Source organism: Podarcis liolepis (assembly GCF_965112155.1).
Source record: "Podarcis liolepis genome assembly, chromosome: 14".
NCBI classification, from domain to species: domain Eukaryota; kingdom Metazoa; phylum Chordata; class Lepidosauria; order Squamata; family Lacertidae; genus Podarcis; species Podarcis liolepis.
The window spans coordinates 42,890,353-42,916,267 of record NC_139569.1 but is presented as its reverse complement, the minus strand read 5'-3'; the positions used below and the strand labels follow the sequence as shown (position 1 = coordinate 42,916,267).

The 25,915-nt window shown below is 45.5% G+C and overlaps 1 protein-coding gene across 3 annotated transcripts in view; it reads right to left on the bottom strand.

Moving 5' to 3' along the window:
- Window positions 1-25,915, bottom strand: part of TNFAIP8L3 (TNF alpha induced protein 8 like 3) — a 60,166-nt gene that overhangs the window by 1,459 nt on the left and 32,792 nt on the right. The window contains exons 1-2 of one of the 3 annotated variants that reach the window (XM_083476039.1): window positions 20,563-21,313; window positions 18,934-19,040 (exon numbers count right to left, since the gene is read on the bottom strand). The exons of 1 other annotated variant lie outside the window; for it this stretch is intronic. The gene's annotated coding sequence lies outside the window, so the exon portion shown is untranslated. Of the gene's footprint in view, window positions 1-18,933; window positions 19,041-20,562; window positions 21,314-25,915 lie in introns of those variants that run through there. One more of the 3 variants, XM_083476038.1, reaches the window with a different exon arrangement.

The window sequence follows — 25,915 nt, the reverse complement described above, 5'->3', positions numbered from 1 at the left end:
CGGCTTTTTATTCAATATTCAGAGAGAGAGGCTTGGAAATGCAACCTCTTGGAATAATGGCGTTGTCCTGAGTAAATCTCCACCCCCCTTTTCTCCCCACTTCCTCATTCATCACCTTGTCTCCTACGGGTGGCGCTGAGATCCTTTTGCTTCTGAGCCCTTTGCTCTACTTCTTTCAATGCTTGCCGGGTTCTGGGAATGGGGGCAGTGTCTAAAGACACTGTGTCTGTAATTCTGAACTGTCATCTTCTTCTCTGGGAGGTTCAGGCTGGGGAGGTGGTCTCCACCATTCCTCTTCTGCCCAGTCCCTGACAGATCTACACTTACAAATGCCTACATACACATACATATTTGTTTACTGTTAATTTATGATTAATAGTAAATATCAATACACATAATGTTTAAAAACTACTACTTTGTTATTGAAATGACAAATATCGTATTGACTCGAATCTAATGCGCCATAGACTCTAATGCGCACCTCCATTTTCAGAACCTTGAAATGAATGAAAGATATTTGCAGGCGAATGCAAATGTGCCATCGAATCTAATGCACACCTTGATATTCGCAATGTCATTTGGCCATATAAGGTGTGCATTAGATTTGAGTAAACACAGTACTTGTAGATCAGAATAATCTTTTAAAAAACGTTGAAACTGGGGAAGAGAGGAATGCGGCAGTCTTGTACAAAGGAATGGGAGAGAAAGCCGGTTAGCATTTTAATGTTAGCCATACCTGATTCACACTTCCTGAAACAATACCTGAACTGAAACACAGCCATCCTTTAAGAAATCCTTACTTTTCCTGATTTTGCGATGCAGCAGCTTTCCAACCGAACAACGCGTACAAAAAAAATGTGTCTGCGTTGCGGTAATCGTGTGTGAAAATTTATACCTTCAGTGAATGTAACGTACAAAAATGTAACTCTTATTGGGGGGAACTGCTTGCAAACACATGTGCAAAAAGGGGGAAATGCGCCTTTGTGGAGATATACCCCTCAAGGTAGAGATGCGGGTGGCGCTGTGGGTTAAACTACAGAGCCTAGGACTTGCTGATAAGGTCGGCGGTTCGAATCTCCACGACGGGTTGGCTCCTGCCAACCTAGCAGTTCAAAAGCATGAAGTGCAAGTAGATAAATAGGTACCGCTCTGGTGGGAAGGTAAACAGTGTTTCCGTGCACTGCTCTGGTTCACCAGAGGCAGCGTAGTCATGCTGGCCACATGACCCGGAAGCTGTACGCCGGCTCCCTCGACCAATAAAGCGAGATGAGCGCCGCAACCCCAGAGTCGGCCACGACTGGACCTAATGGTCAGGGGTCCCTTTACCTTTTACCTTTACCCCTCAATGTGGAGGGTTTGACTAGATGAGCTGTGGGGTCCCTTCCAACTCTACAATTTTATGAGAAATTCACATTAACGTTTTCATGAGAACTAAAAAAAACTGATCTGGAAATGTGCAAAACTGAACTTAAAAGACTGGAAAAGCAAGAAATTGAGAGATAACTGAAATTCACAGATCCATCCATCCACCCCTAGTTTGTACTATGCTAGCGTTGCAGAAGGATAATGGGGGGAGGAAATACATTGGCTCTTCAAGCCATATGCTCTCCCTCCTCTTCAAAGAGCAGCGAAAGCTTCTGGAGAAGTAAAAATAAAAAAAGCTGCAGTAGGCGGTGAGAATTGGCTCAGAAGCAGCGGAACGGGCCAAAAGCCTGTCACAGACAGCATGCTGACCCTGCTTGCTGAGAGGAGAAGTCTGTTTTGGTCACGGGGAGTCACTGTTGAGTGGCAGGTAGCTGCGATGGGTCTGTTAGGAGGAGTTGGGTCTGGGGAACAGAATGGTGGGGTGTGTTTGTGAGGCTATCCAAGAAGTCACAATACGGCACTGCTTCTGTCAGAAGCACCTAAAATGTTTCGAAGTCAGGAGCAAGTTCCTGAATTCCCACAAAACAATTATTAATAGAGCGCTGATCAAATCAGATGTTAAAAACAGCTGGGAATGTGGGACCTGCAATTCAGGATGCAATTTGAGCCTCCCAGCCCAACGGCTGTGCAGTCCCTGCATCAATGCCCCTTAGGCATGGGTAGGCAAACTAAGTTCCATGGGCCAGATCAGGCCCAATTGCCTTCTGGATCCGGCCCGCGGGCGGTCTGGAAATCGCTGCATGGATTGCCAGCTCACGCGAGTTCCTTGCCTGTTTCTTCTATGGCGGCGGCAGCGGCGGTGGCGCCTCCTCCCTCCCTCCCTCCTGGCTTCTCCCTGCCCTGCCTAAGGGAGGACGTTGGCTGGGCTTTGTTGGTACAGCAGCAGCAGTGCTCGGGCAGCCGCCATTTTAAGCAGCCCCTCTCTGGAGCCCTTTTGAGCGCCGCTCAGTATTCTTCTTTTGCCGCTGCCAGCCCCTTTCGCTCGCAAGACACAGGTAAGCAGCCATTGGGGCTCGTGGTGCTCTTGAATCATTCCCCCCTTCAAAATATAGTCCGGCCCCCCACAAGATCTGAGGGACAGTGGACCGACCCCCTGCTGAAAAAGTTTGCTGACCCCTGCCCTCGGGGATGGAAAGCTCACCCCCTTGCCTTGCAAATCCATCTTGAGAATACAGTGGTACCTCGGGAAAGGACTTAATTCCTTATGGAGGTCCGTTCTTAACCTGAAACTATTCTGAACCTGAGGCAGTGGCGTAGCGTGGGTTGTCAGCACCCGGGGCAAGGCAAGTAATTTGCGCCCCATAACCCGTGGATTTGCGCCCCCTACAAGTGGATTTGTGCCCCCTAACCCTAACCCCCAGATGTTGCGCCCGGTGCGCCCCCCATGCTACGCCACTGACCTGAGGTACCACTTTAGCTAATGGGGCCTCCTGCTGCCGCTGCGCTGCCGCCACACACTTCTGTTCTCATCCTGAAGCAAAGTTCTTAACCCGAGGTGCTATTTCTGGGTTAGCCTGTAACCTGAAGCATCTGTAACCTGAAGCGTATGTAACCCGAGGTACCACTGTAGTATGCATGGAAGTGCCCTTACAACTTCTTTAAGAAAGCTGATAAGCTTCAGACACTGGCTGTGCTTTGCTTCTCCAACGCAGCTGCAAAGTTCTGCCTGGAGAATTCCAATGGAGAGGCCAATTTTGCGTTTACTGCCTGTTAATTCTAAAATAGCCCAGTATCTTTTTTTTTTTTTGACTAGGGGGTTGGGGGTGGAGTGGGATGCAGACACAGCTATTGTTGAAATGATTCATCTTCAGCACATCTTTGACAATCTTAAAACAATGAGCTGAATTCTTTTCTTTTTTAAAGAAACAACTGCTGTCATTAATAAATGGTGTGCTCCAACCATGAATGCAAAATAGTTTCAATCGGACAATCCTAACCTTACAACTTTTTGTCACGTTCTCAGCACTGCACTAGCAACGGCAATTCTGTTTTGTTTGGGAGAAGGGGCAGGTCTGCTAAGAAAAAATGTCTTAAGAGAGCAGCAATGGATGTACTAAACCACTCTGTGGGTAGTTGGGTCAAGGTAGGCCTATGGCTAATGGTTTTTATCCAGTGCTAATCACACTCTGCCCCTTCATAGATCACTGCCTTGCCGTGGCGAAAGGGCCTGAATAAGTCCAAGAAGCGATGAGCTATGCCGTGCAGGACCACCCAAGACGGACAGGTCACAGCCGAGAGTTTAGATTAAATGTAATCCACCTGGAGAAGGAACTGGCAAACCACTCCAGTATTTTGCCAAGAAAACTCCATGGACATAAAAAAGGAGAAGCTTTGAGAAGAAAGTGAGAGTCTCCAAGGCATGCTCTGGTTCATGGGGTCACGGAGAGTCGAACACAACTAAGATGACTAAACAACAAAAAATCGCACTCAGAGTAAACTTAACTGAAATTAATGGGCCTAAGTTAGTCAAGCAATGTGCTCTTTGTGGAGCTACCTTTGAAGGTGACCTGGAAACTACAATTAATCCAGAATGTGGCAGCTAGACTGGTGACTGGGAGTGGCCACCGAGACCATATAACACCGGTCTTGAAAGACCTACATTGACTCCCAGTAAGTTTCACAATTCAAAGTGTTGGTGCTGACCTTGAAAGCCCTAAACGGCCTCGGCTCAGTATACCCGAAGGCGTGTCTCCACCCCCATTGTTAAGCCCAGACACTGAGGTTCAGCTCTGAGGGCCTTCTGGGGGTTCCCTCACTGTGAGAAGCGAGGTTACAGGGAACCAGGCAGAGGGCCTTCTCGGTAGTGGCGCCCGCCCTGTGGAACGCCCTCCCATCAGATGTCAAGGAAATGAACAACTATCTGACATTTAGAAAACATCTGAAGGCAGCCCTGTTTAGGGAAGTTTTTAATGTGTGACATTTTGATGTATTTTTAATCTTTGTTGGAAGCCGCCCAGAGTAGCTGAGGAAACCCAGCCAGATGGGTGGGGTACAAATAATAAACAAACAAACAAACAAACAAACAATAACGCCCACTAATTCCAATAGGTCTACTCTGAGTAGGACTAGCATTGACTACAACCCAAGAGCTACAAGTTTCCATTCTGTTCAACACCCATTGTGGTCATCAGGAGAGTTATTTCTAGGAGAGTCCAGTCCATAATAATAATAATAATACTAAAATACTACTACTACTACTACTACTACTACTACTACTACTACTACTACTACTTTATTATTATTAATACCCCACCCATCTGGCTGGGCTTCCCCAGCCACTCTGGGTGGCTTCCAACAAAATATTAAAATACAGTAATGCATCAAACATTAAAAGCTTCCCTAAACAGGGCTGCCTTCAGATGTCTTCTAAAAGTCTGGTAGATGTTTTTCTCTTTGACATCTGGTGGGAGGGTGTTCCACAGGGCGGGCGCCACTACCGAGAAGGCCCTCTGCCTGGTTCTCTGTCACTTGGCTTCTCGCAGTGAGGGAACCGCCAGAAGCCCCTCGGAGCTGGACCTCAATGTCCGGGCAGAACAATGGGGGTGGAGACACTTATGGGCGTGGGAGTCCATAAGACAGGGGATTCTTGGTATAGATACCTCCTTGATGTAACTCCCTGCTGGGGAGTATTTGATCTGTTCTCAGCAGCAGACATTTTAAACAAAGGTTGATTTTTTTTATTTCTCCAGGCATTTGGATAATAAAGGGAAATTGCTTTGGGTACAGTTCCACAGATACGTATCATTTCCTGTGTTGTGGTCTGATTTTTATGGTCCTGATGATGCTTTTATTATTGTGCGATTGCTTTATTGAATTTGTGTTGTCATTTGTCCTGTGCTCCTGACTGGAGGATGTGTGGGATATAAAAACAAGGAATGCTGATACAATCAAAGAACTGTAGCGTTGGAAGGGAATCCGAGGGCCATCTAGTCCAACCACCTGAAATGCTAAAAAAAAAAATCCCTGATCACTCAACCTGTTTAAAAACCTCAAATGAAGGAGAGTCCACCACATTCTGAAGCAGTCCATTCTACTGTTGAAAAGCTCTTACCATCAGAAAGTTCTTCCTAATGTTTAGTTGAAATCACCTTTCTTATACTGTAATTTGAATCCACTGTTTTGGGTTGTACCCTCTGGAACAGCAGAAAACAAGCTTGTCTCCTCTTCCATGTGATGGCCCTTCAGATATTTGAAGATGGCCAATGTTGTTGGACTCTCATCAGCCCAAATTGACAAGGCCAACAGTAATAGAATCTGAAGTCTAACACCACCTGGAGGACTACAGACTCCTCATCCCAGAGCTACAGGCATATTTTTCTATACTCCTGTCCTTCCCATCTGTGTACATTTTGTCCTGGACTTCCACCAGCCGCGATGAAGCCCAAAAGCTCAGAAAATGCCTGCCAGATACACTCAGAGTTATCATGGACACAGGCGCTACCGTCCCTGTATAATTATAGAAAGGCCAGAAATAATATGCAGTCTTCTTAAAATTCTCATCTTGAAATGGAATCTTCTTAAAATGTCTTCCTCCTCTCCCCCACCTCGGATTGTAAACGCAAACTCCGTGAGCATCTGCAAGATTCTCAAAATATTTTGCTTCCAGATGGCGAGAAGGGAACGTACCAAATTGTTGCCGATCTGGGGAGGGGCGAGTGGGGCTCGACTATATTATCTGCATGCAAATATGCTTTTAATAAATGCAGGTCCTGCACGTATGCAGAAAAATGCGATGCACAAAGAAAGTCCTGGGTTTCTATTCCTAGATATGAAAATAAGACTTGAACCCTTGTACTGTGAGCTATGTGCATTTGGAACATCTGTTAGGCTAGATGGTTTCTAGAATTATTTTTGGATGCTAGGCATAAGTTATTGGCAGATGTAAATTGCTTATAGCACAGAGGAGAATGCAAGATAAGCCCTGGATCACCTCCTTGTCCACTCATTCAATAACCACAAAACGTCCAACACTTGGGGCTTTGCAGAGAAGCTAAATTCATAAATGGAAATAATCATAATCATAATCATATGTTATTACTTATACCTCACCCATCTGACTGGGCTGCTCATGCCACTCTGGGTGGCTTCCAACATAATATACAGAAACATAATGGAATATCAGACATTAAAAACTTAACGGCTTGTTTTCACCAGATCAGAATCCGATCCATTGCTTCTTTCAGAGACTTGAATAGTCTACAAAGACTTTCAGAGACTTATAAGACTTTCATTTGGTTCTATGTTTTCAAGAGAATCCATCAAGAGTGCATATTTTGTGACTTTCAGAGATTTATAGACTTTTGTTTATTTGGTTTTGCAGGGAGTACATTTCATACTGTTCAGTGTTCTGTATAGATTATATACAACATCGTATTGTTGTACTTGGTCATTGTGTTGCTTTGGATATTACTGATTGTGCTAAACTGCCTGCATGTGCTTATTTATGTATCTCCTGCTCATCCTCTCATTGGAGTGATAAAAAAATTTAAACATCTTAACAACAATTCTAGTGACAACAATAGTGATGCCAACTGAGAAAGATCTCAGAAAGCTTGCTGAAAGAGGAAAGCCTTCAGCAGAGGCTGAAAAGACAAGCAAGATGGTACATGTGTAATAGTCAACAGGCTTATATGACTGGTTCTGTCCCCACACCTCCATTCTGGCAGACCTGTTTAGGGAAGTTTTTAAAGTTTGATGTTTTATCATGTTTTTAATTTTCTGTTGGGAGCCGCCCAGAGTGGCTGGGGAAACCCAGACGGGGTATAAATAATAAAATGATGATGATGATGATGATGATGATGATTATCATCATCATCATCATCATCATCATCATCATCATCATCTGACAACTGATGGGAGGGCTTTCCACAAGGCAGGTGCCACTACTGAGAAGGCCCCCTGCCTGGTTCCCTGTATCCTTACTTCTTATCCTTGGAGCTGGACCTCAGTGTCTCGGCTGCTGAATGAGTTTATGAGAAGTGAACATGGCTGTTTTTTATTAATAAGGGATCATTTCTCTGCATTCCAGATACTTGGCGTTTTGACTATGCTTTCCTTTGCATTAAATGGAAAAATGCAAAAGGTGTACGTGTGGCGGATTCCGACCACTTCTGCCTGATCTGTTTATTGAATATTCACCTTGGTTTGGTTGCAGGGAGGTTAGCCGAGAAAATATTATCTCACAACTTCCAGAGCGTTTCCCCATCACATTCCTTGTTGCAAAAAGTCTGATCTCGGAGGGAAATGGTTTCGTTGCACAAGACTGCTAAATCAACCCTAACAGTCCAACCTGATTTTGCTGTTCTGTGGTTGAATCCCACCTGAAAATTGCAACAGCCTGGAACTGCCCAAATGTTGAGGCAACAAAGGGTACATCCAGCTCATTCTTGGCCTTTACCCGTCATTGGGTATTTACAGAGAACACATAAGATAAACAGAGATGTTTTACGCTCGCCTCTTTGGCTGGAAATATACAATTATTGTCATGGCGACAATTGGCGATTGCCGCCTAGTCTGTTAGTTGACTAAAACAACCCACCCTTGGCTGAAAATAACCTGTTTTAATAGCTGAATCCTGCTCTTTGTGAAAATATTTAAATGCTTTTAACATTGCTGTAACTCGATGTTGATTTGGAGAGTAAACAAACGTCCGGAAGAAATATGTCCCTCAAAAGAACAGAGTGCAATAATTTTAACTAGAGTAAATAATGTTGATGAAACCTTTCTCGGTGCACTGGGGGGGGGGGAGGCCCGGGCAATGGCTTGCAGTAGACTAAACACACCACCCACAAGCCTTTGTGCAAACTGGGAGCAGGGTGCTGTCGCTAGAAAGTTGGGCAGTGACCTGTGGGGGAAAAACAGGGTTCAAATGACTGTCATGTAGCTTAATTGGTGCTCTTGGGCCTGTCTGGAAATACACAGATTTGTCCATTTTGGTTTCTCTCAAATTCTGATTTTTCCAGTCTTATGTCCAGTTCTCCACATTTCTGCATCAGTTTGCAAAAAAAAAAAAAGAAAACAAACAAACAAACAAAAAACACAAAAAACAAAACAACAACAACAAAAAAAAACCCTCATGAAAATTAGTCAGCATTTTAGCATAAATTTCTCCCTATATGCACGTTTTTGTATGCAATTTTCTCTAACGCATTTTGGCAAGCAGATTTCCTTAACAAAATGCATTATTTGCATCTGAAGGCAGCCCTGTTCAGGGAAGTTTTTAATATGTGACATTTTAGTGTATTTTTCATCTTTGTTGGAAGCCGCCCAGAATGGCTGGGGAAACCCAGCCAGATGGGCGGGGTACAAATAAATTATTATTATTATTATTATTATTATTATTATTATTATTATTATTATTATTAGCACGTTAATTTCACTGATAAATGCTTTTCCCTGCACACTTTCCCCTGCTGTGTGGATTTTTGTAGACGTCTATTTGGAACCGCATCACAAAATTCAAAGAAGGGCTAATTTCAAAGGATGGCTGCGGTTTGATTTGCGCATTGTTTTGAAAAGTGTTGAGCCGAATTCTCCTCCATCCTCCATCTGTTATACAATCACAGGGCCAAACTGCATGAGATGCCTGTGACCAACTGCACAGTTGGCTTTGAAAAAGTATATTTGAGATGCAAAGGGGGGCTCTGATCCAGATCGGGACCTTGGTGTGGAGTTAGAAATGTACGGTAATTCCTGCAGTTCCTGGTGTGAACTGGCTAGATTTGCACTTTCCCGGCTAATTAATTATCCTTCAGATGTCATACACCCCCAGATTTTCTGATACAGTTCTTGGCTCAAGGAACATACCAAGATGCATTAAAGGTGAAATACATACATGGAAAAAACCTGGTATTTGTATATCTATTTAAATACAATTTTTCATGCAGATTTTCCTCTCAGTTTAGATGAATGAGGAAATGGAACTTATGACTAGAGGAAACAAACATCTATCTGACTTTTAGATGTTTGATGTTTTATTCTGTTTTAATATTGTGTTGGGAGCTGCCTAGAGTGGCTGGAGAAACACAGCCAGATGGGCGGGGTATCATCATCATCATCAAACCTTTTATTGGCATCACATCCAAACATCCAAAACAAATCAATACAGAATTACCACTTCCCCAGTGGCACAAAACATTTGCTAAAATAAAGGAAGCAGAGCAGTCTAGGGCGGGGTATAAACTACTCTTATTCTTGTTTAGTTGCTGGGAATTGTAACTCCGTGAGAGGTAAACTTCAGTGCCCGGGATTCTCTGAGGGAAAGAAGGTGGGTCAGACGCTTGGCAGCTGCCTGAGGTTGCCCAGTGGTGCCCTGGGCCTGGCAGAGAGAGTGTTCCTGGAGCCCAGAGCCCATTGGCTCCCGTCCTTGGCCAGGCTCTGACCTCACAACCAGCTGTGGAATCCTGGGGAATGTTTTGTTTCCTAGGAGACCAGGTGAGTTGCTTGAAAGGATCCCTGGCTAAGCTGAAAGCCCAGTCAGTTGGAGCAGTTAGCAGCCATTCAGATCACTTCTTCTGTTCTTGTCTTGAAAGCTGTTCAGATGGATTGACTGACTTTCTGGACATCTTCAGTTTTCTACCCCCATGGAACAATGTGCCGCTGGATGCGCAGAAGGTAAAGTCATGGGAAAGAGGGAAGACATCCTGAAGATTCGTGCCCCCCACAACATGCCCACTTTTTAAAGATGCTCCTTGGACCAAGGACCTTGGTTATTTGACCTTTCTAAATCCCATGCTGGATTTTACATGAGCCAGTAATTTTCCCAGGTAGTTTTCTGATGATTTTCCTGAGTTTCCTTTTTTGTCATCATCCAAATTGCAGCAGAATTACCACCCCCCACCCCAAATATTCAGGAGAATATTTCCCCACCCCCAATTTCCCCGCCCACAAATAGGATGGGAAATTCTGGGAGATCATTTTTCACTCAACCCTAAAATAAACACCCTACCTCTGTAGGGATCCTACCGGCACCTTTGGGTGCTCTCTTCATTGGGTTCTTCTCCCTCCCAAGGGTAGCCTGGAACTTTTGAGTTCTCGAAAATGGCCAGGGGAGAATTTCTCTCCAAACAAGACCCAGAATAGCAGTGATGGACTTTGGGTCTCCAATTTCAGTGGCCCTGTGCAACAAAGGCACCCCCGCCACTCTCTCTCACGCTCTAATCTACAGAGCCCAAGAAAGAACAACCTGCTTTAGCTGTGTGTTTTCCAGACTCTGCTGGGATTCAGCTGCTACCTGACATTCCTCCCCTTCTGCCCTCTTTGCACAGAGCTGCTTATGATGGAGGCCTCCCTCCTGAGATCGCTGCACGTTCTTACTGTATTATTTTACCAGCGAATGTATAAAGAGAAACTCCTTTCGCAGGAGGAGCCGGCCCTCATCTTCCCCAACCAAAGAGGTCCAGCGCTGAGGGCCTTCTGGTGGTTCCCTCACTACAAGAAGCCAAGTTACAGGGAACCAGGCAGAGGGCCTTCTCGGTAGTGGCACCCGCCCTGTGGAACGCCCTCCCATCAGGTGTCAAAGAGAAAAATAACTACCAAACTTTTAGAAGACATCTGAAGGCAGCCCTGTTTAGGGAAGCTTTTAATGTTTCATAGGTTATTGTATTTTAGTGTTTTGTTGGAAGCCGCCCAGAGTGGCTGGGGAAACCCCGCCAGATGGGCGGGATATAAATAAGAAATTATTATTATTATATTAAAGAGAACATCTTAAGATCCACAGAAAGGCTGCTTCCCCTCCAGACCGGCCCCCATTCTGCGGCTGGCACTGGCCTCTGCTTCTTCCTGGGTGGGCCAGGAGCAGAGGGAGACATCCCTTGCCTCGCCCCCGGTGCCCCCACTCAGGGAAGGGCCAACAGTCGGAGCACAGCCTCCCAAGAGCTGTGCAGCAGGATCAGGCCCAAGGGGGCCCAGCCAGACTTGCAGCCTGTTCTTAGGGGGTCCCACAAGCAGCAGGGCGGGAGCACAAGAGAAACGCCCCCCAGGAACAGGGATTGTTCAGAGGCACCCACTGCCTTGCGCATTGGAGGATGGAGGTGGCGACCAGTTGCTGCCTCCCAGCCTAACCTCCTCACAGGGCTGTTGTGAGGGTTAAATGAGGAGGAAATCCATGGACACCCTCTTAAGCTCCTTGGAGGAAAAGGTGGGGTGTAAATGACATAAATAAAGGAGATGCCTGGTCTCTCCACCACTGAGAAAGTGGTATTCAAAAAAGAGCAGGCCGTCTCTGTCCCTCTCCTGTCCCTGCTGGGGTTATTCTTTATTCCCCCACTCCTGTTGCCTTGCTCAAGATCCCCCCCCCCGCCTCTTTCCTCACCTCCCAGGTTCTCTGTCAGGGAAAATGAGGGATTTCCAAGAGCAAGGGCCCCTCATTCATAGAATCATAGAATCATAGAGCTGGAAGAGACCACAAGGGCCATCGAGTCCAACCCCCTGCCAAGCAGGAAACACCATCAGAGCACTCCTGACATATGGTTGTCAAGCCTCTGCTTAAAGACCTCCAAAGAAGGAGACTCCACCACACTCCTTGGCAGCAAATTCCACTGTCGAACAGCTCTTACTGTCAGGAAGTTCTTCCTAATGTTTAGGTGGAATCTTCTTTCTTGTAGTTTGGATCCATTGCTCCGTGTCCGCTTCTCTGGAGCAGCAGAAAACAACCTTTCTCCCTCCTCTATGTGACTTCCTTTTATATATTTGAACATGGCTATCATATCACCCCTTAACCTCCTCTTCTCCAGGCTAAACATGCCCAGCTCCCTTAGCCGTTCCTCATAAGGCATCGTTTCCAGGACTTTGACCATTTTGGTTGCTCTCCTCTAAACACGTTCCAGTTTGTCAGTGTCCTTCTTGAACTGTGGTGCCCAGAACTGGACACAGTACTCCAGGTAAGGTCTGACCAGAGCAGAATACAGTGGCACTATTACTTCCCTTGATCTAGATGCTATACTCCTATTGATGCAGCCCAGAATTGCATTGGCAATTAGCCTTGAACTATTCCATATCATCAGAGATGATGCCTTCTGCTCTGCAAATCTTACAATTTAAATCTTCAACTGGGTTATAGAAATAAAGATAGAATAAGACAGAAGTACTGTTTTGGGGGGACGGAGTGGGCAGGTGTGGATGACTCCCCAGTCCTGAATGGGGTAACTGTGCCCCCTGAAGGACCAGGTGTGCAGCCTGGGAGTCATTTTGGACTCACAGCTGCCCATGAAGGCACAGGTCAATTCTGTACCCAGGGCAGCTGTTTATCAGCTCCATCTGGTACGCAGGCTGAGACCTTCCCTGCCTACAGACTGTCTCATCAGAGTGGTGCATGCTCTAGTTATCTCTCGCTTGGACTACTGCAATGCGCTCTATGTGGGGCTACCTTTGAAGGTGACCCGGAAACTACAACTAATCCAGAATGCGGCAGCTAGACTGATGACTGGGAGCAGCCGCCGTGACCACATAAGAAAGAACTAAACTGCCTCGGCCCAGTATAACTGAAGGAATGTCTCCACCCCGACCGTCCAGCCTGGACACTGATGTCCAGCTCTGAGGGCCTTCTGGCGGTTCCCTCACTGCAAGAAGTGAGGTTGCAGGAAACCAGGCGGAGGGCCTTCTCGGTAGTGGCGCCTGCCCTGTGGAACACCCTCTCATCAGATGTCAAGGAAATAAACAACTATCTGACTTTTAGAAGACATTTTAGGTGGCAGCCCTGTTTAGGGAGTTTTTAATGTTTTACCTTGTTTTAATATTCTGTTGGGAGCTACCCAGAGTGGCAATATTATTATTATTATTATTATTATTATTATTATTATTATTATCCACTGACTTCAACTCATCCCATTCAGGGGGTGGGTCTGCAGAGGAGTTAAATGCCCCCTGCCTTTTTTTCTGGCTGAAAACTGTACCTCTGAAGTTGTTTTTTACTCTCCCTTCAGAAGGATGATTCTCAGGGGGGAAACAGTGCAGAAGGAAAGCATTAACCCTTCTCCCCCCAGATTCCCAAACATGGGATTAAAAGATGTGTTTGACGTCCATGTCTAGGGTGATACGTACTGGCAGGATATCAAAGATGGAGCAGCAGCAAGCACCTGCCAACATTATGTTGCTATGCTGGTGGTGTATTTTTCGTAGGCTATAAAAAGCTGCCTTATAGTGAGTCAGGCCATTGCTCATGGTTGCCTACAATGCCTGGTTTTCAAACAAGGGCGTTTCCTGCCCCTAGCTGGAGATGCTACAGACTGGGCTTGGAACCTTTTTCGTGCAATGCAGTACCAATGCACGACCTTTAAAGCCCTAAATGGCCTCGGCCCAGTATACCTGAAGGAGCGTCTCCACCTCCATCGTTCTACCCGGACACTGAGGTCCAGCTCCGAGGGCCTTCTGGCGATTCCCTCGCTGCGAGAAGCCAAGTTACAGGGAACCAGGCAGAGGGCCTTCTCGGTAGTGGCGCCCGCCCTGTGGAACGTCCTCCCACCAGATGTCAAAGAGAAAAATAGCTACCAAACTTTTAGAAGACATCTGAAGGCAGCCCTGTTTAGGGAAGCTTTAAATGTTTAATAGGTAATTGTATTTTAGTGTTTTGTTGGAAGCCACCCAGAGTGGCTGGGGAAACCCAGCCAGATGGGCGGGGTATAAATAATAAATTATTATTATTATTATTATTATTATTATTATTATTATTATTATTATGGTCCTTCCCTGATAGCCCGACTTATACCTAGGGGTGGAGGAGACATTCAGTTCAGTTCACATTTAAAGCAGGGTAATTTCTAAGATTTGCAGTTTCCAAAACAACATAAGCACTGAAACACAATATGAAGATGGAAAGAAGATAAAGTCCTTGCCAGAGTGGAACGGCACATCAAGTTGATGGATTATGCTGAAATGGCCAAAACAGGCACAGGCAAACTTGGCCCTCCAGATGTTTTGGGACTACAACTCCCATCATCCCTTGCTAGCAGGACCAGTGGTCAGGGATGATGGGAATTGTAGCCTCAAAACATCTGGAGGGCCAAGTTTGCCTGTGCCTGGGCTAAAATGACCAGAAGAATCAGAAATCAGGAAGACCAAATTTTTAAAAAGGAATGGGGAAAATTTATAATTCATCTTAAGAACCATTGTTTTTAAGTTGAAGTTAGCAGGATTGGAATAACACTTGTAGTTTAATGGTGAATTTTGGACACAATGGAGAGGTAAAAGATTTGGATTATTATAAAAGATGCAGGAGGAAATGATTAACAAGAGGATCCACAAAGGGGAGAAGGGAAGTCTAAGAGATTCTTTGGAATCTTTTTTCTATGTTGTATGTTATATATGTGGCTGTAAGATTTTAATCTGAAACACCAAATAAATAAATTTATTTTTAAAACCCCCAATATGAACAATATGACACCCAAGATACTTCAAAACTCACACCTATCTGATTTTTATGTGCAGTTCTCCAACCAAGGCTTACAGAACTGCACATATTAGTGGGAAATGTGTATGAAAATGAATGCATTTGTGAAAATAATGTACATTAGAAGCCGCTTGCAAAAATGCACGCCCTAGTCAAAACCACAGAGAAAAACGTATCTTTTAGCGATTGTGAAGACCTCTGAAAGGATGTCTCCAAATGGTGAGAATGGAAGATAAAGTACCAAATGCAATTCAATGCAAGCAGGTGAAAAGTGATGCATGTCGGGACAAAAACAACTTAATTTCACAGTGGTACCTCAGGTTAAGTACTTAATTCGTTCCAGAGGTCCGTTCTTAACCTGAAACTGTTCTTAACCTGAAGCACCACTTTAGCTAATGGGGCCTACTGCTGCTGCCACGCCGCTACTGCGTGATTTCTGTTCTCATCCTGAAGCAAAGTTCTTAACTTGAAGCACTATTTCTGGGTTAGCGGAGTCTGTAACCTGAAGCGTATGTAACCCGAGGTACCACTGTATACGCTTATAAGGGTCTAAACTGGTAGTGCCTGGGCAGGAACGAGACCTTGGACAGCTCTGTGAAGATGTCGCCCAAATGTGTGGCTAGGAATCAGATCTCAACCCTCTCCTGTAGAATGGGCAAGAACGGACACTGCTTTCTGCCCACACATACTGTAAGTGCTCTTAAAAGTTCCGCTGCCTTTTAAGGAATGGAAACGAACCTTTTTTAAAAAAGAAAAAAATTGGTCTTGCAATGGCACCAGCAAGGGTATCATTTATCAGTTGGAATCCAAACCCCGGAAAGAATCTCGAGACATTCTTACTCATGTTGGAAAGTGGAATATTTCTCCAAGGCTCAGAAAATAAATCTGGATCTGCAAAAGTATTACAACATCCCCACCACCCCTAATATAAGCAATAAACCTTTTACAAATCTAATTTAAATACATTTCAGCCAAGTAACAAGTCAGCAGGCGGCAGGTTTTCTAAGGCTTTGCAGCCAGTAAAACTGCCACATTCTGTGGGCAAAGACCTTCAGTTTTTAACAAGGCTTAATGGGCAGAAGTTCATACAGCTACAACTACAACTAATCCAGAATGCGGCTGCTGGATTGGCGATTGGGAGCGGCCACCAGGACCACGTAACACCAGTCCTGAAAAACCTTCATTGGCTCCCAGTACGTTTCCAAGCACAATTCAAAGTGATGGTGCTTACCTGTAAAGCCCTCGGCTTTACCTAAAATAATGTCTCCACCCCTGTCACCAGCCCCTCTTCCTTGTTTTAACTGGATTATCCAGGGTCTGTGGGACCTTTTGCAAAATGCCTTAAATAAATACACAAAGAACAAAGAACAGAAGAACACGCACTGTGTCAGTTTGCCCTAAGATGCTTCTATTTATTTTTTTATCACTGCACGACCCCATCCATCGCATCATGTCTATTAGACTGCTTGCCTGTAGGCAGCCGAGAACTGCTTATCTTTTAATATACGAACAGTGCTCAGAGATGTTTTACAAGTGTTTAGCAGTGAGGACAAGCGCAAAGCACATGAGGAAATTCGGGCAGACTGCGATGCTCTTGGGCTTTTCTCCCCCCCCCCCTTTCAGGGGAGCTGTTCTGTCCTATTTGGAGTCTGGAAGGAAACTTTGAAAAGTAGCAAAAATAGCGAATTTTCCTTAGGCCTGGAGCTTGAACAAAGCAGCGACAGGCAAGCTGACAGAAAGGAGGTGGCAGCCCATCGCTTCCAAAACAAACTTTGAAAGGAGCAGGCATTGAAAAAAGGGCAGCTCTGATGTTGTCAAGCCTGGGCAGCAACGCTGAGCTTCAGTTTTCCACCCTGCAAGCCAGAGAGAGGCTCAGCCTCTTCTCTCCCCCAAATAAAAGTCACCAGGTTCTTTACAGGATCAGCTTCAAAGGGAACTCGCTGAATAGGGCAGCAAAAACCCAGAAGCAAACAGCTCCCAGAGTTTGGCAAGGAGAGGAGGAAGGGGACCAGAGCAACTTGGTAACAAATCTCTCAGCCCCACTCACCTCACAGAGTGTTTGTTGCGGGGGAGGAAGGGAAAGGAGAATGTTAGCCGCTTTGAGACTCGTTTGGGTAGTGATAAAGTGGGATATCAAATCCAAACTCCTCCTCCTCCTCTCCTCTAGTATTGATTAGACACAATCCCACTTTCTTTGCTAGCCTGCAAAGGTTTGCAGGCAGTTGTACTGCTCTGATTCTATCAGTGCATGCCCTGTCCTTTCCCACTGAATCTGCCTGTTCCATAAGGCTTTGGGAAATGGATTGCTTTTAATGTGAAGGTAAAGGTAAAGGGACCCCTGACCATTAGGTCCAGTTGTGACTGACTCTGGGGTTGTGGCGCTCATCTTGCTTTATTAGCCGAGGGAGCCGGTGTACAGCTTCCGGGTCACGTGGCCAGCATGACTAAGCCTCTTCTGGCGAACCAGAGCAGTGCACGGAAACGCCGTTTGCCTTCCCACCAGAGTGGTACCTATTTATCTACTTGCAGTTTGATGTGCTTTCGAACTGCTAGGTTGGCAGGAGCAGGGACCAAGCAACGGGAGCTCACCCCGTCGCGGGAATTCGAACCGCGACCTTCTGATTGGCAAGTCCTAGGCTCTGTGGTTTAACCCACAGTGCCACCCGCATCCCTTTTAATGTGAAAGGGCTGGATAATTGTAATTATCTGATCCTACCAAACTCCTGCTGCCTTGCGCGAGATATGCGGAAGACTCCAATTTGGGACTCCAATTCCCAGTGACCATGGGTGATGGGAGTTGCAGTCCAGCAAGCCTCTGGAGGGCCACAGATCCCACATCCTTGGTTCAATTCCTGTTTTCAAACTTGAAAAAACTCCTGAAAAAAACCTTGGTTCTCAAACTGCTCCGTTGCCAAATGTTTCAGCTTCCGGACGCCGAAAACCCAGAAGCAAATGCTTCTGTTTCCGAATGCGCCTCAGAGGTCAAACGGCTTCTGAGGAGTGTTTCTCAGTTTCCCCCATTGAACTTGTTGACAGCCCTTTGATCCTCGGTTTTCGAATGTTCTGGAAGTCGAATGGACATCTGCAATGGATTACATTCAAAAACTGAGGTTCCACTGTATATGGTTTTTACTTCTATCAATGTCCGATTGTTTTTTAACAAATGTCGTCGTCCCCCGGTGTTTTTAGCATTTCTCAGTTTTACCTGTAAGCCACCGTGAGTCCAGTCAGGGAAAAAGGTGGAGCATAAATCAATATATGATAAAAAGGTAAAGGTAAAGGGACCATTGACCGTTAGGTCCAATTGCGTACGACTCTGGGGTTGCGGCGCTCATCTTGCTTTACTGGCAGAGCAGCGCACGGAAACGCCGTTTGCCTTCCCGCCAGAGTGGTACCTATTTATCTACTTGCACTTTGACGTACTTTCGAACTGCTAGGTGGGCAGGAGCAGGGACCGAGCAACGGGAGTTCACCCTGTCATGGGAATTCGAACCATCGATTCAAGCCCTAGGCTCTGTGGTTTAACCCACAGTGCCACAATGTTCTGCAAATGTTCTGGTTTATTTATTTTCCTGTCCCACTTTCACTGTGTTGCATCACCAGAGTGCCCCTCCAGATGGCAATCATGTGGTAACTTTGGGGGGAAATAAAGCAGAACGGCAGTGTGTGTGTGTGTCCAGTATAAATCTGTCCCTAAAGCACCATTATTATATCAGTGATATGTTCCAGAATGTACATCTGCAAAACAACCCAGAACACCAGTTTTGGAGGAACCCCACACCAGTAGCAGAAATTCTAAAACCCAAACTCATTCAGGTTTATTTTTCATCCCTTTCCAATAAATCACCAGATTGTAGGGATAATATATGCAGAATACGGCAAACGCTAAAAAAAAGGTTTTTAAAAAAGAGCACAGGAAAGCTAAAATCCAGAATCCAACTTTCAGGGAACCTGTCCCCCTCCCAATTCCTACCCAGAAAGTTTTCCCTCAGAACAGTCTCCATGTCTTATGACATTATTCACCTGGTCCCCTGACATCTGCTCCCCCCCCCTTTCGTTAAGCCTCAATGATAATTGTACATATTTGACTAAACAGCTATGCTTGGTTTTTTCCTAAACCAAACCTTATTAGGCCATGTTTATACCGAACACCCTCTAGAAGACGCTATGCCGTTTTCATTCGCCTCAATCTATGTCTTGTTTCCGTGATCAAGAAGCTAAACAGAGACATCTGAAAGGGAGAAGAGGGGGGAAAACCCCATCCCATTTAAAAGAACTACGGCCAAGTTCAAAGTTTTCAAACTAACATATCCTCTATTTGCATTTTCTGGAAACAACTGAAGACATTACTGAAGACAACAAGCTTTTCCCGAGGAATGAATGGGTCTCTGCCATTCCCTGTATTGTTTTTTAATGTATCTCATGTCCTTTTAAATGCTGTTTTAGTTGACTGAGGCAGGTCTGTGGAAGGCATTAATAATCATAATATTTTGGTGATTGTCCACCTTGTGGGAATGATTTCCACCTTAACCCACCTGCGGATTGGCCCTTGTGCAAGAAACAGGCAGGCTTTGGGCTCGCGAGGTGCGCTCAGATTTTCGACCATCACATCTTTACGATCTAATTGAAAGTTTTATTGGCTTTCCTTTCCCTTTTTGTTTCCGTGCAGGATGCGCCTGCGAGAAGGCAAGATACGGTGTAAAGCCAATTTGCAAAACAGGACGGGGGAAAAAACAAATTCTATTTAACGTTAAAGATTGCAAGATGAGAGCAGGAGGAGGAGGAGGAATAGGAAAAGCCCCAAGCGATGGGGGCAGAAATTATAGTACCATAAAAGATATCGAGGAACACTGGAAGCTGAGAAACACAAGGACAATTCAAGCATCGTGAACGGAATCAGGAAGGCCTACTCAAAAGGAGGCGAGATAGAAAAGGGACTGAGGTCTCTGCAGATCCTCACTTACAGGGTGGGGAGGGGCAGCAGGAGATCCTGCCCCAGTAAATTTTATTATGTGTCTCTCCCCCCCCCCTGCTTCCACCCACTCACAGGTCCATCTTTAGCATATGCGGTGTCAGGATGCTAAGATCCGCCCAGCGCCCCCAAATTTAGTTTAGCCCCTCCCCAGTACCGTTGTGATTGACAAGCGCCGCTGCCACTGTGTGTGTGTGTTTAGTGGGTGTGGGGGAGGGTCGTGCTGCTCTCTCCCCACCTCCCCCTCCCCCCCACCCTGTGCGCCCCTTCCTGCCCCCAGCCAGGCCAAGCTAGCAATACAGTACAGACAACAGTAAGCTTTTCTTGACACGGTTCATGGTGGAACTCTGGGATTCCCCCCAGAAACTGTAGTGATGGCCACCAACTCGGATGGATTTGAAAGGTGTTTAGACAGAATCATTTAGGACAAGACTATCAGAAAGGCAAGGGACGCGGGTGGCGCTGTGGGTTAAACCACAGAGCCTAGGACTTGCCGATCGGAAGGTTGGCGGTTCGAATCCCCGTGACAGGGTCAGCTCCCATTGCTCGGTCCCTGCTCCTGCCCACCTAGCAGTTCGAAAGTACGTCAAAGTGCAAGTAGAGAAATAGGTACCACTCTGGCGGGAAGGTAAACGGCATTTCCGTGCGCTGCTCTGGTTTGCCAGAAGCGGCTTAGTCATGCTGGCCACATGACCACATGAGCTGTACACTGGCTCCCTCGGCCAGTAAAGCGAGATGAGAGTCGGCCACGACTGGACCTAATGGTCAGGGGTCCCTTTACCTTTACTTTATCAGAATGGCTATGCTCTACCTCCACATTCAGAGGCAGCAAGGCTTCTCAATGCTGGAAACCAGAGGAGGGGAGAAAGTGCTCTTGTGTCGGGTCCTGTTTGCAGGTTTCTCAAAGGCATCTGGCTGGCCATTGTGAGAACAAGATAGGAGGGAGTTCCCTACTTAAATGTGTCACCTGACGCCATTGTGATGTCAGGTGATTGACAGGTGGGTGACCCTATCCACTTGCCAAACTTGTGTATTAGGATAATACCTGGGAAGACAGGCAAACTAATGCCAGTGTACTGGAAGAAGCAAAGATCCCCAGTGTTGAAGTGATGATTCTTCAACATCAAATTTGTTGGACTGGTCTTGTTGTTCAGATGCCTGATTATCGTCTTCCAAAGCAACTACTCTATTCCGAACTTTAAAATGGAAAGCGTAATGCTGGTGCTCAACAAAAGAGGTTTAAATATTCTCTCAAGGCAAATCTCAAAAAATGTAGTATAAACACCAACAACTGGGAAACACTGGCCTGCGAGTGCTCCAATTGGAGAACAGCCTTTACCAAAGGTGTCGTGGGCTTTGAAGACACTCGAACTCAGGACGAAAGGGAGAAATGTGCTAAGACAAAGGCACATTTGGCAAACCCTCACCTTGATCAACTCCCACCCGGAAACCTATGTCCTCACTGTGGAAGGATGTGTGGATCCAGAATAGGTCTCCACAGTCACTTACGGATTCACGTTTAAAACCGTGTTTATGGAAGACAATCTTACTCGGCTATGAGTGAGAAGAAGAAGATTAGGATAATAAGAACACAAACACCGGCATTTTATTTTATTTTCCCCCTATCCTCACTCCCCCTTTTTTTCTTATTTTGTCACTATCTTTTTATAAATGAAATATTAACGACAACAGTTGGGTGGGTGGGGGGAGAGGCAGGTCAAATCTCGTTCTCCACCACCTCTGATTTCCCATGATAGAAGCAGGCTAGCGAAAAACAGGGCTTGGCTCAGCACCCTTCCTCCTGTGAATCATTGCTCCACAAACGCTTTCCGATTAGCTTCTTGCAATTCAGAGGTAGGACACAAATAAGCGTTGACGGGGAGGGAGGCGAGAGACGCCCAGAACTGCGAGCGCTCCGGCCTGCCAGCTAGCCAAAGCAGAGAAAGCTGTGGGGAGGGGGAGCGAAATGGGGTGGGTGCTTTGAAAACGTTGTATGGGGAAGTGGCTTTGAAAAAAAAGAAATGGTTATTCATTGGTTCATTCATGAACTTGCCCCGCCATTCAGAAGATTTGGCAGGGGAAGCGGAGGGCAGAATAGGGCCTCGGCTCAGCCGCTGCATAACGATGACCAAAAATCTGTTTCCATCTTCTCGAAGCCAGTGGGTCTATTTCACCTTCATCTCTCTTGCAGTATTTCGAGACTACCCAAATGCCAAGAGAAAACAAAAAATCCTGACCTGCGGTTCTAAAGAGAGAAGCAGCCTTTCCTACAAAGGCACAGGCAGTTGCTAAGTTGCTCCCTAGACCCCCCAAGATAGATCAGGTTTCGGGTTTTCTTAGTGACTGGGCATGTGCATTGGAATAAGACTTAGATTGTTCTTGAAGGCAAGCTGCCAGCCCATTTCCCTACACTATAGCCACCTTTTTGGCCGACAGAGGCTCTTTGCTTGTAGCAGCTGCCTACCAGGCAGAAATCCAACAGGACCAGCTTCCCCAACCCAGCGATGGGGCAAATCTGGATTTCCTGCATGGTGGGCTGTTTGCTTGTGTTTAAGAAGCAGCATCTGTTTCAGAGAAGTGGTGGTCTTTCCCTACAGGATGACCAGGCAGAGAAGCCAAAGCAGAAAATGAGGGTAAACAGATGCAATCAAAAGCTCCTGCACATTTTAAAGTATTTATGCTGAAGACAGAATTTTAATGGGTGCAGCTGGGAAAGCTGAGATATTACCTTTAGAAAATATTTATTAATTTTTTTTTTTGAAATATAACAGTGAAAATGAAAAAGAAAAAAGAAAAATACAAAATAAAAACAGTTAAAAACATACATTTTTTTCTTTTACTTATTTTCTTTTAGCTTATTTCCCGGACCTCCTCATACCTCCCTTTTTTGTATTCCACTTCAATTTATTGGTTCAGCAAATCCTTACCATTAGATTTTAACCCATTTATAACCCTTTTTTATATTCTCTTAAATCATTACAGCTGGAAACCCCTTAGTTGCTATCCAACATCATTCTATCATTCATTAGGAAGGCTGAGATATTATCTCCTGCGAGGCTATTGAAATATACAAGAATCTCTGCATTGGGTTCCTCTAGATTTGAAGCCAGGGTTTTGGACTCATGGCCAAGGTAGCCAAAATAAAAGTAAAAAATAAATAAATAACAGTGCAGACCTTCCAAGTGTTCCTATTTTCCAGGGACAGTCCTGGATTTACAGAAACCATCCCGGTTTCTGATTTGATCAAATAATGTCCTGCTTTTCCTTTGAACGTCCCTATTTTCACTGGGGAAATGTTGGAGGGTATGGAGTTATGTGACCCCCAAGCCAAGGGTATAAGTAGCTATACAGTTGGACCTTTGAAGGCAAACAGAATCCGTTCCAGAAATCCGTTCAACCTCCAAAACGTTCGGAAACCAAAACACGGCTTCTGATTGGCTGTGGGAAGCTCCTGCAGCCAATCGGAAGCTGTGGAAGCCCCATCGGATGTTTGGCTTCGAAAAGTAGTTCACAAACCGGAACAGTCACTTCCGGGTTTGCGGCATTTGAGAGCCAAAACGTTCAAGAACTAAGCTGTTCAAAAACCAAGGTATGACTGTACAGTGGTACCTCATGTTACAGACGCTTCAGGTTACAGATGCTTCAGGTTACAGACTCTGCTAACCCAGAAATAGTACCCCAGGTTAAGAACTTTGCTTCAGGATGAGAACAGAAATCGCCTGGTGGTGGCGCGGCGGCAGCGGGAGGCCCTATTAACTAAAGTGGTACCTCAGGTTAAGAACAGTTTCAGGTTAAGAACGGACCTCCAGAACAAATTAAGTTCTTAACCCGAGGTATCACTGTACATTCCTTGGAAGACATCTGAAAGCAGCCTTTTATAGGGAAGGTTTCTTTTAAATTTTTATTTTTTAAAATGTTTTATTTTGTTTTTATATATGTTGGAAGCAGCCCAGAGTGGACAGGATATTATTATTATTATTATTATTATTATTATTATTATTATTATTATTAGACATACCTATTTTCATTGAAGAAATGTTGGTGGGTCACCTTTAAGGCCAGCATTTGCTGGAATGATTGATGCACATACAGTGGTACCTCGCAAGACGAATGCCTCGCAAGACAAAAAACTCGCTAGACGAAAGGTTTTTCCGTTTTCGATTTGCCTCGCAAGACGAAAACGTCTCGCGACTTTGTTTCCTTTGTCTAAAAACAAAGACATGTTTTGTTTATAAAGTTAATTTATTTTCCCTTCAATTTTTGAACTGCTCTTTACAGTATGTGTGACTTTAAAGAGCAGTTAATAAACTGTTGTTGTACCAAATTTGGCTTTGTTTGGACTTTTTTTGACCATAGGAACGCATTAATTGATTTTCAATGCATTCCTATGGGATTTCGTGATTCGCAAGACGAAAAATTCGCTAGACGACAAAACTTGTGGAACGAATTAATTTCGTCTTGCGGGGCACCACTGTACCACAAACTTAGGCATGTACGATTAAGGAGGCTTAAAGTGAGGGGGATAAATGCATGTCTCTCTTATCCTAGATTACATTTCAACCACCCAAAATTCACAGGGTTTCATACATACACAAACCCTTTTCTATCTAGGCAACGAAGAGGCATGGTCCCGATCCAAGAATACATTCCTCCCAGACCGAACACTCTAGGAGCGTGTCGATCAGGGTGGCCCAGGTAGAGTCTCCATGGCCACACAGAGAGGCCCAGACAGGCCCACTCCTGTCCTAGTGTCACAGGAGACAACGAGGAAGCCATCTTGGACGAGCAAAATCATTCTGTCTCTCTCACTCGCAGCCAGTTTGCTAACAACTGCTGAGGGTTTGAGGTCAGAGACTGAAGAGAGCAAGAAGCAGGACGCGGCTTTTATTGAAAGGGTATTAATAGATTTCCACGTTACGGTTTTGATTCCCCGTCGGGTCTGTTTTCCTTCCTCCGCTTAACGATGTAAAAGCAGGAGAATCTTAAAGAAAATCAATGACTATTCCATTCTGCATCTGATTATAATGTCAAATAGCTTTTAGGCGCTGTGCAACGAAGCCGCCCGAAGTCGTTTTCGTTGGCTATGGCCCAAAAAGGAAGAGTTTGCAAGAAATATTAGAAGCAGATAAGTAACCTCTTGGGACAGCTTTCAGAACACATGTTGGGCATGCATAAGCACCCAAATTCTATCCCCTTTAGTAGAATTGGGAAAGATTCCCTTCTGAAACACTAGAGTGTCAATACCAATCAGCATAGAACAGGGGCGGAGGACCTTTGGCTCTCCAGATATGGCTGAACTACAACTCCCAATAGCCCCAGTCAGCATGGCCAATGGCTGGGGATGATGGGACTTGTAGTTTAGCTTGGTGGCGGCCGCAAGGGTTTCCTGCAACCAGCATAGATGATACTAAGCCAGATGGACCAGTGAGCCAACCTGATATGAGACAGCTTTCTACAGGCCATGAGAAAGTGGAAAGTTGTTGTCCTTAAGGCTCTGGAAAAGAATGCGGCACAAGGGGAAGGCACAGCTGTAGCTTGACTTCCCCTGTGCAATTCTGAAACATAAACTGGGTGAAATGTCCATGCAATTACAGCATGCGTATGTTGGACTAGCCCCCTGTTGCCCTTTCAGCTTCTGAGGCATCCTCTTCCTAGTCTCCCTCTGACCACAGAGCCTCTTGGGCTTGCCGATCAGGAGGTCGGCGGTTCGAATCCCCGCGGCGGGGTGAGCTCCCGTTGCTCGGTCCCTGCTCCTGCCAACCTAGCAGTTCGGAAGCACGTCAAAGTGCAAGTACAGTGGTACCTCTGGATGCGAACGGGATCCGTTCCAAAGCCCCGTTTGCATCCTGAAGTGAATGTAAGATGCGACTGTGCATCTGCGCGCGCGTGGGTCGCGTTTCGCCGCTTCTGCGCATGCGGGTGATGTCATTTTGAGCGTCTGCGCATGCGTGAACGGCGAAACCCAGAAGCAACGCGTTCCATTACTTCTGGGTCGCCGCAGAGCGCAACCCGAAAATGTTTAACCTGAAGTGTATTCATCCCGAGGTATGACTGTAGATAAATAGGTACGGATGGCAGGAAGGTAAATGGCGTTTCTATGTGCTCTGGTTTCCGTCACGGTGTTCCATTGCGCC